This window comes from Gorilla gorilla, chromosome 23, assembly GCF_029281585.2.
Source record: "Gorilla gorilla gorilla isolate KB3781 chromosome 23, NHGRI_mGorGor1-v2.1_pri, whole genome shotgun sequence".
NCBI lineage: Eukaryota > Metazoa > Chordata > Mammalia > Primates > Hominidae > Gorilla > Gorilla gorilla.
This window is the reverse complement of record NC_086018.1, coordinates 32,187,040-32,203,036: the sequence shown is the minus strand read 5'-3', so window position 1 is coordinate 32,203,036 and position 15,997 is coordinate 32,187,040. Positions and strand designations below refer to the sequence as shown.

Sequence of the window (15,997 nt, the reverse complement as noted above, 5' to 3'; positions counted from 1 at the left end):
GGACTGTTTCATGCCCACCCACCTTGCAGAGGGTAATCTTTACTCAGCCCACCAATTCATATGTTAATCTATCCATAAACTCCCTCACAGAAATAATGTTTTATCAACCATCTAAGCATTTCTTGGCCCAGTCAAATTGACAAATAAAATTAGCCATCACTAATTTTGGGAAAGCCATCTGGTAATAGCAGAAAATCTAAAGGAAGCTATTGGAAGTACAGCCTGAGGAAGTCAGAGGAGAATTGAGCCAAATGGGAGCCTTCGATTCCTTTAGAGATGTGGCCACTCCAATATGAAATCATTAGAAGGGCTGAAGAAATAAGTTCTAGGTAAGAAATGATTTGGAATGTCTCTAGAAGAGCATCCCAGAACTCACTCGCCAAGAGAAACTCTGCAACAGTGGGGCCGTTAGGGAAACAGAAAGCCAGTGTTCTAAGTACTGCTTCCGGGATCTCATCATGTGAGCCATAATCTAGGCATCTGGGGCCCAATGCCAAACTTATGGGTCCAGGAACAATTCTCCTTAAGGGAAGTTTGGGGTTCAAGATGCTGCCATCAGAATGTTGACCTCTAGAGCCAGAGTAAGTCCAGATCCTGGCAAAATAAACACTTGATTTATTTCCTCTGCCTCCTTCCACTTACATTGGTTGTGAACCCAAGTCTCACATGTATCTGGCTGGGATAATCTTACATCAAAAATTATACCTTCAATTGAGGAAGCAGTCTTTAGATGCCAAACTGTCAAGTACAGAAAAGCACATAAGAAAAAATTTGGAGCAGGTGACGAACAAAACTACCCAAACTGCCCAGCTTTGGTCAAATTTTCTCCTCCTCCCTGCTGAGCTCACTTTATCAATCCTTTAGCTGCTATAAACACCGATTTCCTCAATCCTCTTTCCCTAACCCACGGTCCTCTCCCACAAATATCTCTGTTACTCCGTATTACATATTGTCATGTTTGCTTATTATGATAGCTGTAAGTATTGTTAGCCCCCATTTTGTGAATGAGGATACTGAGGTCCAAAAAAGTGAAATAATGTGTCCAAGGTCACCCAGCCTGTCAATGATGGAATTGAGACTTAACCTCATGATCTGACTCTAAATCTCATTTTCTTTCTTCTACCTGTTAAGTCAATGAACATCTATGACTATGTTTCCTTCTAAACTGAGAAGAAAACCCAAAACCAGCCTCTCCTGGGCAAGCAAAATAAATGGGTTTCTTAATCATTCTTTCTTTCTGAGGCCTCTTTAGGCTGAACCCCTCAGTGCTCATGCCCAGATGGTTAATGTTGCTGCCAGCCAGGCTGAGGGCTATACGTAACATTACTCTCTTCTTAAGGGGCTGCCATCTTACATTGTATTTTGCCTGTATGGACCATCAATCAAGTTTTCCCTCACTAGAAAAAGTTATTGATGACCACTTGCTCCTGAATGTCTAAAAAGAACCTTCTGATCTTTCCAAGCCACAGGCCTTATTCAGTCAGTAAGCACTGATTAGAGCCTTTCCTGGTCCCAGCCTTTCCTGATAACCGTAACTTTCTTCTATGAACCTCATCAAGTTAAACTTCTTGTTATTCCTGAACATATCCCTGGTTTCATGCCTTTGCTGATACTAGTCTCTCAGCCTGGATTTTTATTTTCCTTTTCAATGGCTAAGAATCTAGTTCTTAATCCATCTTGCAAGATTTAATCCCTCCCTTTTCCACAATATTTCCCTGGAACTCTATAACAGTTAGAATTGAATTCTTCTACTTTTGAACTATTTTGACATTTCTATGTATATCTCTCTTACAATACCCCTGAATTTCTACTTGTTATTAAATAAACATGATGTAAGTTGAATTGCCGGCCGCAAATGTTTTATCTCCCTTTGGTAATTAATGTTATATAACCACACTTTTGGCATAGCCAGGAGTACTCCACTTTGGGCTTGAATAGGTGACTTGCTTTGGCCAATAGGATTGTTAGAGAATGTATGATAACAAGAAGCTTGAAGTGCATTTGCATAGTTGGGCCTGGCCTTTTGCATTTCTGCTCTTTGCCAGGAGAATGTCCTGAGGACAGATGTTGGTCCAAGGAAGACGAGAGGCACATGAGAGTATCTGCATCCAAACTATAGCATAGAACCAAGCCTAGCCTAATCTAGATTAGCCAAATCCCACCCAATTCAACATATATGTGAGCAAAATACCAGCAGTAACTGACTGAAATACCCATCAGTGCAATTTTATCTCTTTTACTAGATTGTGTATTCCAAGAAGGCAAGTTTCTATCTTACTCTTTCTACAGCTTTGTAACAACATCTAAACATTATAGGAAGCTTACTATCCATCATGTGAAAAAACTGAGGGCCAGCAAGGTTTAATAAGTTATCTCAGGAAAATGCAAATCAAAACCACAATGGGATCACCTCACACCTGTTAGGATGACCAGTATTAAAAAAAAAAAAAAAAAAAAGGTAACAAGCATTGGCAAGGGTGTGGAGAAAAGGGAACTCTTGTACACTGTTGGTGGAAATGCAGATTGGTGCAGCTATAACAAAAAACAATATAGAGGTTCCTAAAGACATATCATATGACCCATTAATCCTCCTTCTGGGTATAAAGCCCACAGAAACGAAACCGCCATCTTGTCAAGATGTCTGCACTCTAATGTTCATTGCAGCATTATTCACAATAGCCAAGATATGGAAACCACCTAAGTGTTAACAGATGAATGAATAAAGAAAATGTGGTATACACACACACACACACACACACACACACACACACACAAAATGGAATATTATTCAGCCTTTAAAAGGAAGGAAATCCTGCCACTTGCAACAACATGAATGAAACGATTATGCCTAGTAAAACAAGCTAGATGGAAAGAAAAATGTCACGATCTCAACTACTTGTGGAATCTTACCAAAAAAAAAGAAATAGATACACAGAAACAGAGTAGAGGTCAAGCATGGTGGCTCATGCCTGTAATTCCAACACTTTGGGAATCAGAGGTGGGAGGATCACTTGAAGCCAGTAGTTCAAAACCAGCCTGGGCAACACAGTGAGACTTCATCTCTATAGAGGAAGAAGGAGAAGGAGGAGAGACGGGGAGGTGGAGGGAGGAGGGAGGAGAAGGACGGAGGGGGATAAGGAGGAGGAAGGGGGAGAGGGAGAGGAAGGAAGGAAGGAAGGAAAGAAGGAAGGAAAGAAGGAAGGAAGGGACGGAGGGAGGGAAGGAAGGGAAGCAGGGAAGGAGGTAAGGAGGAAAGGAAGGAAGGGTAGAAAAGTGGTTGCAGAGGCAGGGGAGATTGGGGATACCTAAGCCAAAGAGTGAAAAGTAGCAGTCACATAGGATGAATAAGTCTAGCGATCTAGTGAGGACTGTAGTTAATATTGTATTCTACACTGGATATTTGCAAAGAGAGTAGATTTTAGGTACTCTTAGCACAAAGAAAGTAACTATGTGAGATTACTTACATCTTAACTTACTCCACTGCAGTAATCACTTCACTATGTATGTGTAGGTGTGTAAGTATGTGTGTGTGTGTCATTTTGTACAGCTTAAATATATACAATAAAAAATTACAGTGGTTATCAAAACTGCAATTGTTGAAAATTTTAATCGTCATTAATAAAATAGTAAATTAAAAATAAAGCTGATGTTTGTAAATAATAAATTCTCATTATTTTTAAAATTTGGTCTTATAATTTGTCTGTTAAATTTAATAACTGAATCACAATTAAATTAATGTAAAAATTTAATATTTTTCCCAGATGCAAGCTCTAGGTATAAAAAATATTGCATTGTAATTTGAGTATATCAAGTTAAACTTAATTTTTAAATTTCAAGGTATGCAAACAAAAACATGAGGAATCTGGGGAGAAAATTATTTTAAAACAAAAAATAGATTAAGTAAATGAAGGAGGGAGGGATAGGTGGAGGGAGGAGGGAGGAGAAGGAGGGAGGGGGATACCATAAAAAATAAGTTATCTAAAGTTACATAATGAAGTAGTAACAGAGATGGGGTTCAAATTCAGGCAGCCTGACTCTAGAGGCTTGATGCAATACATCTATCTAAATAAAGGATGTTCAAGAAAATATTTGAGGATGGGAAGGAGAAAGGGACAGAGAAAGGAAGAGTGGAAATACAATATTTTTTGTTGTATTTTTAAAGAATATTTCTATATTTGCTACTGAGTTTTTTAAAGGATAACTGTCATTATAATTTATACCCTTAAAGATGATGCTTATCATTAGACTGTCCAGGAATTTTTTTTTTTCTGTACAAGCTCCTGACTATCCTTTTTTTTTTTTTGATGGAGTCTCACTCTGTGGGCAGGCTGGAATGCAGTGGCACGATCTCGGCTCACCACAACATCTGCCTCCTGGGTTCAAGTGATTCTCCTGCCTCAGCCTCCCAAGTAGCTGTGACTACAGGCACATGCCACCACACCAAGCTAATGCACCTGACTATCTTTTAGGGAGCACTTTGACCCACATGCCTTGGAGAGGTATTCTCCTGGTAAGACCCTCCCACTGCAGAGCTTCTCTCTAGATATAGAGTCTCCTTCCTCCTAAAATAGTATAGCCAAGGGCAGGGCTTGTGACCCAAGCTGACCAACTGGCTGCTCTCTCCAGGACTCAGGTGAGTGATGGAAAGAGGAGATACAATCAATCATCACAGAAATAGTGTGCATGCCAGACTCACTTCATGGGAACCATGGTTGGGGCTCCTGCTGTGAGCTCCCAAGCTCCCCCAGCTCCTCCCAATTTCACTGCCCAGTCCCCCAGCCTCCCTTAGATCTGTGGATTCTCCATATTCTTCCAGTAAATACCCTTTCACTTTAGAAATCCAGCCTTGGTTTCTGTTGCTTGCAACCCACAACCCTGATTGGTTTAATTTCTTTTTCCCAAAACAATCTCTATAGTTTATGAAACTGGATGCTCCATTGGCCTGAACTCAAGAAAAGGCCATGAGAAAGGCTGAATGACCTAGGTTCTAAAAGAAGCAAGTTCATAGGCAAACTTGCTTGTGAGTTGCTCTTTTGCCACTGTGGTCAGCATGACATTAGCTCTGGGCCCAATACCCCAGGGTCTGAATACATCCCATGAATACATGAGACGACAATCAACATGATCTATTTAACATCTTCTGTCACTGATCACAGAATGTTAAAACTAGACAGAATCTTAAAGAACATCTAGTCCACCTCCCTTGTTGAACAAATGAAAGTAAATGAGGACCTGTCCAGCATTGAAAACTAAGCGGCAGAGCTGAGACTATCTTGTAAGCCTCTTGATCCCCATCTGGGTCCCTTTTTGCCCCATCACCTGCTGTGCATCTGCCAGAATGTTTTGCTCTTGAATGTTTTGTTCAAATACTGAAAAAGTAGTGTTGTGACTAAGAGCACAGTTTGCGTGGACAGACCACTGGGCTCATATCTCAGCTACGCCATTTACCTACTCTCTGGAAGAATCACTTGCCTGTCTGCACCTCAGTTTACTAATCTGTCAAATCAGGATAATGAGAGTATGGACCCCATAAGATTGTTATGAGTAACAAGTACCATAAATAGCTGAGTACTGCACATATAGCAAGTACCCAATGAATATTAGAAATATTTATGATTACTCATAAAATAATTGATCTGGAATATCAAGTATTCTTTATTTGGGCAAAGAGAAAATAAGGTGCAAAGATAAAGGGACCTGACCAAGGTCATATTGTTCCCACAAACCCTGACTAAAGATAGTGTGCCCCCCACAAATTCATAGGTTGAAATCTAACCCCGATTGTGATAGTATTTGGAGGTGGGGTCTTTGGGAAGTGAAAACAACTTTGGTATGTGATCAGGTCATGAGGATGGAGCCCTCACGAATGGGGTTAATGCTGTTATAGAAGAGACCCCAGAGAGCTCCCTTGGCCCTTCCACCATGTGAGGACACAGTGAAAAGATAGCCATCTGTGAACCAAGAAGTGGACCATCACCAGATGCTGAATCTGCTGGTGACTTGGTTTTGGACTTCTCAACCTCCAGAACTGTGAGAAAGAAGTGTTTGTTGTTCAAGCTGCTTAGTCTGTGGTATTTTTCTTATAGCAGCCCAAACGGACTAAGATACCATGCATGTCCCATCCAAGCCTAGAACACTTTCAGGAGCAATTGACAGAAAATCTCAGTCTAACAAAATAATTATTGACTTCTGTAACTGAAAAGGACGCTTGCTGATTTGAGTCATATTGGGTCCAATTCCTTACATAATTACCTCTCTGTCTCTGTCTGTCTTTCTCTCTCCTTCTATCCCTTTCCCATTTCTTGGCTTTATTTCTCACTGAGCTCGCTTCACCCTTAAATCCTTCACTCATGGAGATTCTTGCATCCCCAAGCTTAAATTATCTTTATAGATAATGATCCCTGTGGAAAAAAAAAAGAGCTATGGTTTTTTATTATTCTTGAAAAGTTCTGGAATTCATGCCAATTGGGCTAATTAAAGTGAGGTGTTCAAGCATGAACCAATCATGCTGACCAGGGGCACTTCAGTGATTGGCCAAGCCTGACTCATGTGCTCATTGCTAGATCTGGGTAGGATGGGGCCACTCCCACTTACATCACATAGACAGGGTGTAGGAAATTGAGCCAATGCCAGAGGAAGAGAGGATGGAAGATGTGTACTGGCAAATGCAGCCACCATTGGAAGCCTTACCTTTTGAATCTTCTCCATTTTGGAAAGACCCCAAAGGTACCCTGTTTACCAACAATTCTCTACCCCTTTTGCTTTCTCCATTCTATTCCTCAGTCTGCTTACATCGCCTCCTTAGGACTTAAAACTCTTAACTCCTCTGTAGATTCCTACGGGATCTCTAGTCCCAAATATGAACTCCAGCCACTAAGTACAACTCCCTGCACCAAATACAAATGTGGTAAACAATAAGCACAGCTATGCTCAAAGCAGGTCTGGAGACTTAGCAAAGAGGGTAACTTACTTTTCTTTAGCACCTCAGGTCCCTTCTGGGTCAGAGACTGCTGGCTCCAGCACTGGCCTCACACCCCAGCAGCTGGGATTCTCTAAAGATGAAACAGTGGGGGCTCAGATGTTCTAAGAGCCAGCACAGCTTTGAACACTGCAGGGAAAAGCCAGAGTCATGCTCTCCTACTGAGAATAGCATTTTTAGAGCAAGCACTGCTACTTGCTTATTCAGAAGGCTTGGGGCCATGGGAAGAGGCATATGCTTTGGAGGTGCACATTCTAATAACAGGTCTGCTGGTCTGTAGTCAGGTGACCTTAGGGAGGGCTCCTAGCCTCTAAGAAGTCCCAGTATTCTAGTCTGTAAAATAGGAGCATGATACCTACCTTCCAAGGGTAATGGTGATGTAAGCATTAAATGATAAAAATGCACGTGTTGACCTCTAGAGGTTACTCAACATGCTTTGGTTGCTACCCGCTTTCCTCCCCACCCCACTTCCCCAGCATGCATATGTATGCTCTTTAGGGGTGAGTCAGGATCTACGAAAAATATCTCCACCATCCTCAAAAGGAGAGGTGCCAAGCTGGTGAATTAGATCCCAATGCACAATTGGACTACGCATTCTAAGGTATAGATGAACCAGGTCTCTGCTCCTCTTTATATCTTTAGGGTAAGGGCTGGGACTGCCTCTGAATTCGAGGCTCTCAATCCAGTTCTCTCTCTCCTAATGTCTACGGGTCCAGGTTAGAAAGACTAAGGCTGGCAGTTCCAGGCATTGTAGCTGATGGTTTTCTTCTGTTTCCCAACTTTATATTCTCCACAGCTGGAGAGAAGCCTCATCTCATTGCAGTGGCATGTTCTGATGCTCTGGTCTGAGCTTAAGAGACATAGCATTTTGCTGCTCCAGTTTTGGTTGCTAAGCTGTCTTTACAGAAAGAAACAGAAGCTTCTGCTTCAAGGGTTGGCCCTTGGGTCAAACAGGGCCCAACATGGGTATTTGGAAATAAAGTTTCATTGGAACACTGCCATACCCATTCATTTACAAATTGTCTACTATGGATACTTCTCTGCTCCAGTGGCAGAGTCAAGTATAATATCTGCAGGAGACCATATGGCCTGCAAGACCACAAATATTTATTATCTTTTCCTTTACTGAAAAATTTTGCTGGCCCCTGACTTATATAACCCAGCCCACCCTACTAGACTTCAACTTTAGGGTTTAGGACCAAGCCCCACCAACTAATAAACATCACTTTTCTTTCTTTCTTTGGCCGTATCACTCTCCTTATAAGATTATGTAATTGGTCTTAGACAGGATTTGGACATATCTAGGTCTCCAGGCTATAGGGTCTAAATTTATCATCACTTTGAATAATATTAAAATGCTTACTACTTTATTTTCACCAAAATTGACTGTTGTTATTATTTTATTCATTCACAGATTCATGGTAATGGGAGCAAGGGGCTTTCTAGCATGAATGTAGCCCATTGTACGATCTGGAGAATCTCACGTGGCTGAGTTCAGTAGCAGCTCTTCTACTTGGTAGCTATGTGACATTGGGCAAAAACTTAGCCTTTCTTGTCCTCAGTGTTCTCTTCCATAACGTAGAGATGAATGGGAATGGACTTCCAAGTCATTATAAAGATATGTGATATGAGATTACAGATGCCATGCAATTAGCACAGTGCTTGGCATATTATGATACTAATTATAAAATTATAAGTCATTTACCCTTTACTCTAATTACCCTTCTGGTAATATGATGACACCTATCTTTTTTGTTTGTTTGTTTGTTTGTTTGTTTTGAGACAGAATCCTGCTCTGTAGCCCAGGCTAGAGTGCAGTGGTACAATCTCAGCTCACTGCAACCTCCACCTCCCGGGTCCCGGTTCAAGCAATTCTCCTCCCTCAGCCTCCTGAGTAGCTGGGATTACAGGCATGCATCACCATGCCCAGCTAATTTTTGTATTTTTAGTAGAAATGGAGTTTCACCATGTTGGCCATGCAGGTCTTGAACTCCTGACCTCATGATCTGCCTACCCTGGCCTCCCAATTATGTGATTGAATCTTCAGCCCAGTTCCATGAAATGGCCACTGCTAAATGTATGTCCTGCCCAGACAGTGCCCAGGGCCCAGAGCCTTCCTTTTGCTCCACTATCACAACGTGTTTGCCAATATCCTGTCTACTCAGGGCTGTGCTCTCTCATACCAGCCAATAGGATTTTCCGAGAGGCATTTTTTGTATCTCCATGATGACATTCATCCCATCCAGCTTTGTGGTTAGGGGGAAAGAGTGCTAGACTTGCAGCCATGCAGTCTTGACTCTGCTAAGTACTGGCTGTGTGACTTTGAGCATCTCACTGCCTCTCTGCCTGTTTTCTTTAGTGAGATGGGGATAATAATACTTTCCTCGTTAAAGTATTGTGAGAATCCAGTGATGGTTATGGCATAAACCCGTATACATATGGCACATTATTTGATACATATTTATGAAAGTATTTTCTACAAATTTCTCTACTTCTCCTACTACACATAGAATTCCTTAAAGGCAATATATCATTGCATCAATGTATCATTCATTTGAAGGCCCACAATTCCTAGCACAGAAAAGATATCTGATTCATCAAATGATTAAGTGGATTGATGGGGATTCTCTTATAAAATATATTTTAATTTATTTTACTTACAGGGCGAGGAATTTTTCTAATTCATTTCTGCATCCTTATGTCTAGTAGCTATCCAGTAAATATTTTCTAGAAAATAAATGAATAATAGAAAAGTCATATCTTTCTTCTCTCTATTCTTTCTCTTCATTCTCTCTTCCTTGTACATGCATTAGTCATCTAAACTCCAAGCCCCTCGTCTACGCAACTTATTTCATACACTTAGAAAGTACGTAATATATATTGCATAATAAAGAGGCAGTACAGTGTAGTTGTTATGATCATGGGCCCTGAACTAAGACTACATGGGTTTAAATTCCAGAACCACGGCTAATTAACTGTGTGACCTTGGACTGGTTAGTAAACATCTTTAAGATTCAATCTCTTCACCTATAAAGTAAAAATAAAAGGAATTATCTCACAGAGCATTGGTGAGAAGTATATAAAGCACTTAGAACAGTGTCTGTATATAACATGTCATAAGTTAGATGGTATCCCTCCAAAAAGTTATATGAACCTAACCGCAAGTATCTGTGGATATGACTTTATTTGGAAATAAGGTCTTTGCAGATGTATTCAAATTAAAATGAAGTCATTGGGGTAGGCCCTAATCTAATATGACTGATGACAATATAAGAAAGAGAACTTTGGGCATATATACATACATGGGGAAGACAATATGAAGACACAGGAGAACACCGTGTGAGCCGATTGGGAGGGAAAGGTTGGAGCATCTGCAATGAACCAAGGAGTACCATGGATTGTTGTCAAACACCAGAAGCCAAGGAGCAAGGAAAGAGCCTTTTTCAGAGCCTCCAGAAAGAGGGCATGGTCCTGCTGACCCCTCAATTCAGACTTCTAGCTTCCAGAATCATGAGACAATACATTTCTGTTGTGTTAAGCCACCCAATTGTGGTACCTTGCTATAGCAACCTTAGGAAACTAAGACAATTACCTATCATTACTCTTGTGTGGTTTAAATGCTCATTGAATACAAGAATAAATTCATGCATTTCTTATGGAAGGACACCCTCTTTCGGTTTCCAGCATTTTGGGGGAAACAATAATATAAAGAGAATTCAGAGAGTGAACCGGTTTGCAGAATCTTAGGAGATTTTATTGGAACCTTTCTTCTCATGACATCATGGAAACAAGGCCATGAATATCTCCAGCCTGATTCACTAGGTGAATTTTAACTGAGGCTTACGCAAGTCACAAAAAATTCTGCTCTTTCTCTGACACTTTAGAGTCCTCCTACAGTTTCACCCCCAACACCCATCACCGTAATAAGCTGTATCCCATGACAAACAACAAGCACATCATACAGAGAGATGAGAAGAGCCAGCCAGGCAGTGCAGCCTCTGTCCCATTTCAGAAGTGCTTGTCATCAGAGGTCACATCCTACCTGGTTTACTCTCTGCATTTGGTTCTCTTTCCCAGGAGCTCTGAAAGGGTTTCACTTGGAATCAGACTTCAGTCAACATCTTCTCATCGAGTATATGACCTAGAAACTTCCTTCTCATCTTACGGTATTTTTCCGTCATACTTCCTCCACGAAGGTAAGTATCTTCGTGGACTGATGCATACACATAGTGGATACACTTGGCTGCTTCCCTTTGCATCTCCTCCTCCCTAACTGAACAGTAGTTGTGTTCAGGGACCGGCCCCTCCTCTACAAGACATGGGCAATGGGAAACCCAGCCCTCTGAGTTCAGAAATTGATCCTAATTGGTCTAAGTGTGGTCTCAGTTCCCTGGCCAGGGGTTGCTTCAGAAATGGGCACTACCCAATTCAGGCATATAAAACAGGAGGGGAATTCTGCAGGTGCGCTAGTGAAAAAAAAAATCTTCATTTACAATCAAAGATGGGAAATCAAGTGAGGGGGAGTATAGAGACAGGATTTAAAAAAAAAGAGCACATGAATGAGCAAAGAGGGCAAGTAGTCTCATTTCTCTAGACACCACTGGATCTGGATATGACACCTCCAGCCTAAAGATGAAGACAACCCTGGGGATGGCAGAGAGATTGAGAAGAAGCCTGGATCCTTGATGAAAATGCTGACCAATAAATCAACAAATTTTAGAGCCTGATGTGTTTGGTGTTATTGTTTACTATATGAGCTAATAAATCTTCCATATTATTTAAGTCAGTTTGAATCAGGGTCTGTTACTAGCAAAATAAAAACATATCAATACATAAAATATAATTTTAAAACAAAGCTACAATATAAAAAATAAAGCGTGTTAGCTCACCTTTTCACTTACAAGAACATTTTCCTATGTCAGTAGATAATTTTATACATTTAATTTTATAGGCACATTATAATATTTTGAAAGTGCATCATAATTTACTTAACTTTTCACATATTTTGAGTAATTCAATTATTTCCATTTTTCACTATTATAACTAACATTGAGGTCAACAACTATAAACAATTCTATTTAGTTCCTTAAGACAGATTAGAGAAATAGAATTACTTATTTGAAAAAAGCCTTTTTGAAGGTTCTTGATATTGCTTTCTAAAAAACTAAATCAATTTATACCCCTATTAGCAGGTTATGAGAGAACCTATCTCACCACAACATAAATCATATGCAATTTAAGATAAAAGAATAGTATTCTCGTCTTCATTGAAATGTCTTGATTACTAGTGATGCTATGTTTCTTTTTGTTTCACTGGCTACATATATTTTTCTTCAACAAATTGCCCATTCATGGTTCTACTAATTTGTAAATTGAGGTTTTCTTTATATTTCCTGGCAGAGTTGTAGGATTCTAGGACTGAGATTTGCCTAATATACGCAATAAACTTTACATTTATAATTTACTTTAATCATCAAAATAATTTAGCTTGGTAGGTTTGATTAAGCTCATCTTACAGAAGAGAAGATGAGGCTGAGAGGCTAACTTCATAGTAGTCATCTAAGTGTGTTTCAAGTTCCAGTACAGATGCACACACAAATATCAATTTGACATTTGACATTTGGAGTGACTTAGATATCCTCTAACCTCTGCTCTTTTTCCTGCAGGTGAGCCTTTATATGAAGTATCATCTGGTTCTCTATGCAAAAGAGATACTGGCAATGCATTTTAGAAAAATATAAGGATGTAATTTTTCCGCTAGATGTGTTTCCTATTCATTTGATGACACATATAACCTCAACTCCCCGAGAGTGCCCTATTTATCACCATCAGAATGCCCCCTGAAGTGGCAACTGTAGCAGTAAATCCAGATGTTCCTAATGTATGAAATCCAGCCAATAACTGACTGTACCACCTGCTCCTTGCTTGTTAGCAATTGCAGGGATAATTGCATCCCAAGCTTGAATTGTCAGACAATACAAGCAGTAATGGGACACTTTGAGCTCCCATTTTGGTAGAAATTATACACGTAATCCAAAGGAAGAAATCAGTGGGGTTTCTAAGGGTTGGGAACTATAGAGCAGAAGTTTTGAAACTTTATGTAAGAACCACCAGGGAAATTTTTTTAAACCTCAGACTCAGACCGTACCCAGTACCAACTAAATTAGACTCTCCAGGGGTGGGATCCAGGCATCAGTATTTTCAAAAACTCCCCAAGTGATTCCAGTGTGCAACCAAGTTTGAGCACTAGCGCTATAGAATCACATCTCTAATTTCCTGTCTTGAAAAGAAACCCCTTTTACTTGAGCTCCTGGAAGGCTCCAGGAGAGAGACAGAAGAAAGGAAGTGTTCTGGGAGAACCTGGTAAGTTGTTAAGACCATGCTGGGGCTGTATTCCCACTGCATGCCTCAGCTAGAGGATGGCTTTTCACTGAAGATGTCTCTTCACTGCCAAGTTCATTGCAGAATTTTCACAATAGCCAAGATATGAAAACAAACTGTCCACACATAAATGAATAAGGAAATTGTGGTGCACATATATATATATTATATGTGTGTGTATTTATATATACATATAACAAAATATTATTCGGCCTTATAGAAGAAGGAAATTCTGCCATTTGCAACAACATGGTGTAGGGTAAATGCCCCTGATAGCAATAACTTAAGCATACCCTTAGAATGACCCTGTATGGCAGACACACCTAAGTGTGTATTTTGAGCTAGGAAGGCCGGAAGGGCCAACCAGGAGATTCATTCCTTGTCCTGAGCAACATCTAAGTCCCCATCCCAACCTGTAGAACACGGGATGTACAGGGGATTGAGGCCCTAAGTTTTGAGTTAAGTGAAAGTTGCCAACTGGAGGTTGTTAAGAGAAGGTTGTTAAGTGAAAATGCTCTGTAAATTGCATGCTATTGGCAAGCGGTTGCAGGTTTCCTGCACAGCCCACCACCACTGGGTCCTGCGGTTATCTTCTCCTGCCCACCTCAAAGGGACTGTGGGAAGTTGGCTATGTTGTCCAGCCCATCACTACTGGACTGTAGGAAGGTGGATATGTGGTTGTGTCTGCTGCCACTGGACTGTACATAAGGCAGATACATTGTCCAGCCCACCACCACTGGACCATAGATAAGAGGATTATGTTGTCCAACCTGCTGCCACTGAACCATAGGAAGGCAGATATGTTGCCCAGCCCACTGCCACTGGACTGTAGGAAGGCTAATGTGTTGTCCAGTCTGCTCCCACTGGACTGTATTTAAGGCGGATATGTTGTCCAGCCTGCCACCGCTGGACCATAGGTAAGGTGATTATGTTGTCCAGCCTACTGCCACTGGACTGTAGGAAGGCAAATACGTTGTCCAGCGTGCCACCGCTAGACTATTTTTGTATGTAAGGCAGTTCTCCTGTCCAGCCTGCCACCACTGGACTCTCTCCTGCAGGAGGAGTAAGCTCCTGATAAAACCCCATGTCTAGTTTGCTATAATAGGTCTGGGTCTCTTCCTTGACCTCTTGAACCTGGCTCCTTACCTGTGCAGGCTCATAGGAGTTTTGCACAATGCATGGATGAAACTGGAGATTATGCAAAGTGAAATGAGCCAGACACAGAAAGACAAATACTGCATGATCTCACTTTTATGTGGAATATTTAAAAAAAGAAAGTCAAACTCATAAAGCATGGAGTAGAATGGTAGTTACCAGGGGCTGGAGTGGGGGATAATGAAAAGGAGAGATATTGATCAAAGGGTACAAACCTTCAGTTATCCAAGGAATAAGTTCTAGAGACTTAATGTACAGCATGGAATCTATAGATAATAATACCGATTTTATACTTAAAATTTGCTAAAAGAGTAGATCTCAAGTGCTGTCACTGTCACAGAAACAAATAGTAACTACACGAGGTGATGGATATGCTAATTTGCTTGATTGGGGTAATCATTTCACAATGTATACATACATCAAAACATCACTATGTGCTCCATAAATATATGCAATTTTTATTTGTCAATCTTACCTCAATAAAGCTGGAGGGAACTAAAACAAAAATAAAGGCATGTGCAGTTTTTTAAACAAAGTAAGATACATCCTCTTTCTTAGGTAACAAATGTTGAGATTTTCCCATCAAGCCTTTGGGCAAACTCATGCATTGAAAAAGTCAGCCCATCATCTCAAGAGAAGGTTATGGGTCAAATGTTGAAGTAGGTTCTTGGCTTCCGACCAAGTCATAGTTAGGAGATGAGGCTTATTTTCTTTCTTTAAAATCTGTCTTGGGACCATGAAATGGAAACCAAGCTTGAAGGTGAGGAGGGCCCAGGGTCCCTCCTCCATGAGCTTGAGAATGCTATGAGCACTCCCCAAACTCAGTGCTTGTGTCTAGTCCTTCTGAGGGATACGGTCTCCCCGGGATTGAGGAAAACCATGGGAAAGTGTGCCCTCCCTCTATCAAACCAACCAAAGAGAAAAGAGCAAACACACTGAAGTAGCTACCACCTGCCTCCAAACATGGTGAACTCCCATTCATTCTTGTTCCCCTTGGCTCCCATCCTCCTCCATACTGAGCTTTTCCTGCTGCTAGTTAAATGGAAGCCATTTATGCACAAATGTGCTTCGACATTACTGTTGTCCCAGAAAAATCTTTCTCTCACATGATCACAAATCAAACTATTACTTTATTTTCCAGTAAACTGTGTATCTATGTCCATATGATTCCTACTCTCTTTTTCTTATCACTGAATGCAACTAGGCTCCAAAAGCTCTCTGGTGCAGAGCAGGCACTACAGTTCCCAATTTACACGTGGAAGAGTCCAGAGGCACGCCTGGGGTCCCAAAGCTACTCAGTGGATGAGCTGAGACATACTGAGATACAGCTGTGGCCAAAAAGCTAGACAGTAGCTCAAGGACAGGCAGAAAGCAGATAGATGTTCAGAGATTCAAAGAAAGAGAAAGGCATGGAGATTCTGAGGGACACAGAGACAGACACAGGAGAGAAAGATTCAGCATAAAGACTAGAATGGCCTTTAT

General features: G+C 40.8%; 1 long non-coding RNA gene across 1 annotated transcript in view; it reads left to right on the top strand.

The window, feature by feature from the left end:
* LOC109024556 (uncharacterized) overlaps positions 1–11,703 on the top strand; it is a 111,003-nt gene extending 99,300 nt beyond the window's left edge. Inside the window, exons 3-4 of the long non-coding RNA XR_008675202.1 lie at positions 11,057–11,175; positions 11,574–11,703. This is a non-coding gene — a long non-coding RNA (uncharacterized lncRNA). The remainder of the gene's footprint in view (positions 1–11,056; positions 11,176–11,573) is intronic.
* Positions 11,704–15,997: the final 4,294 nt, after the last annotated feature.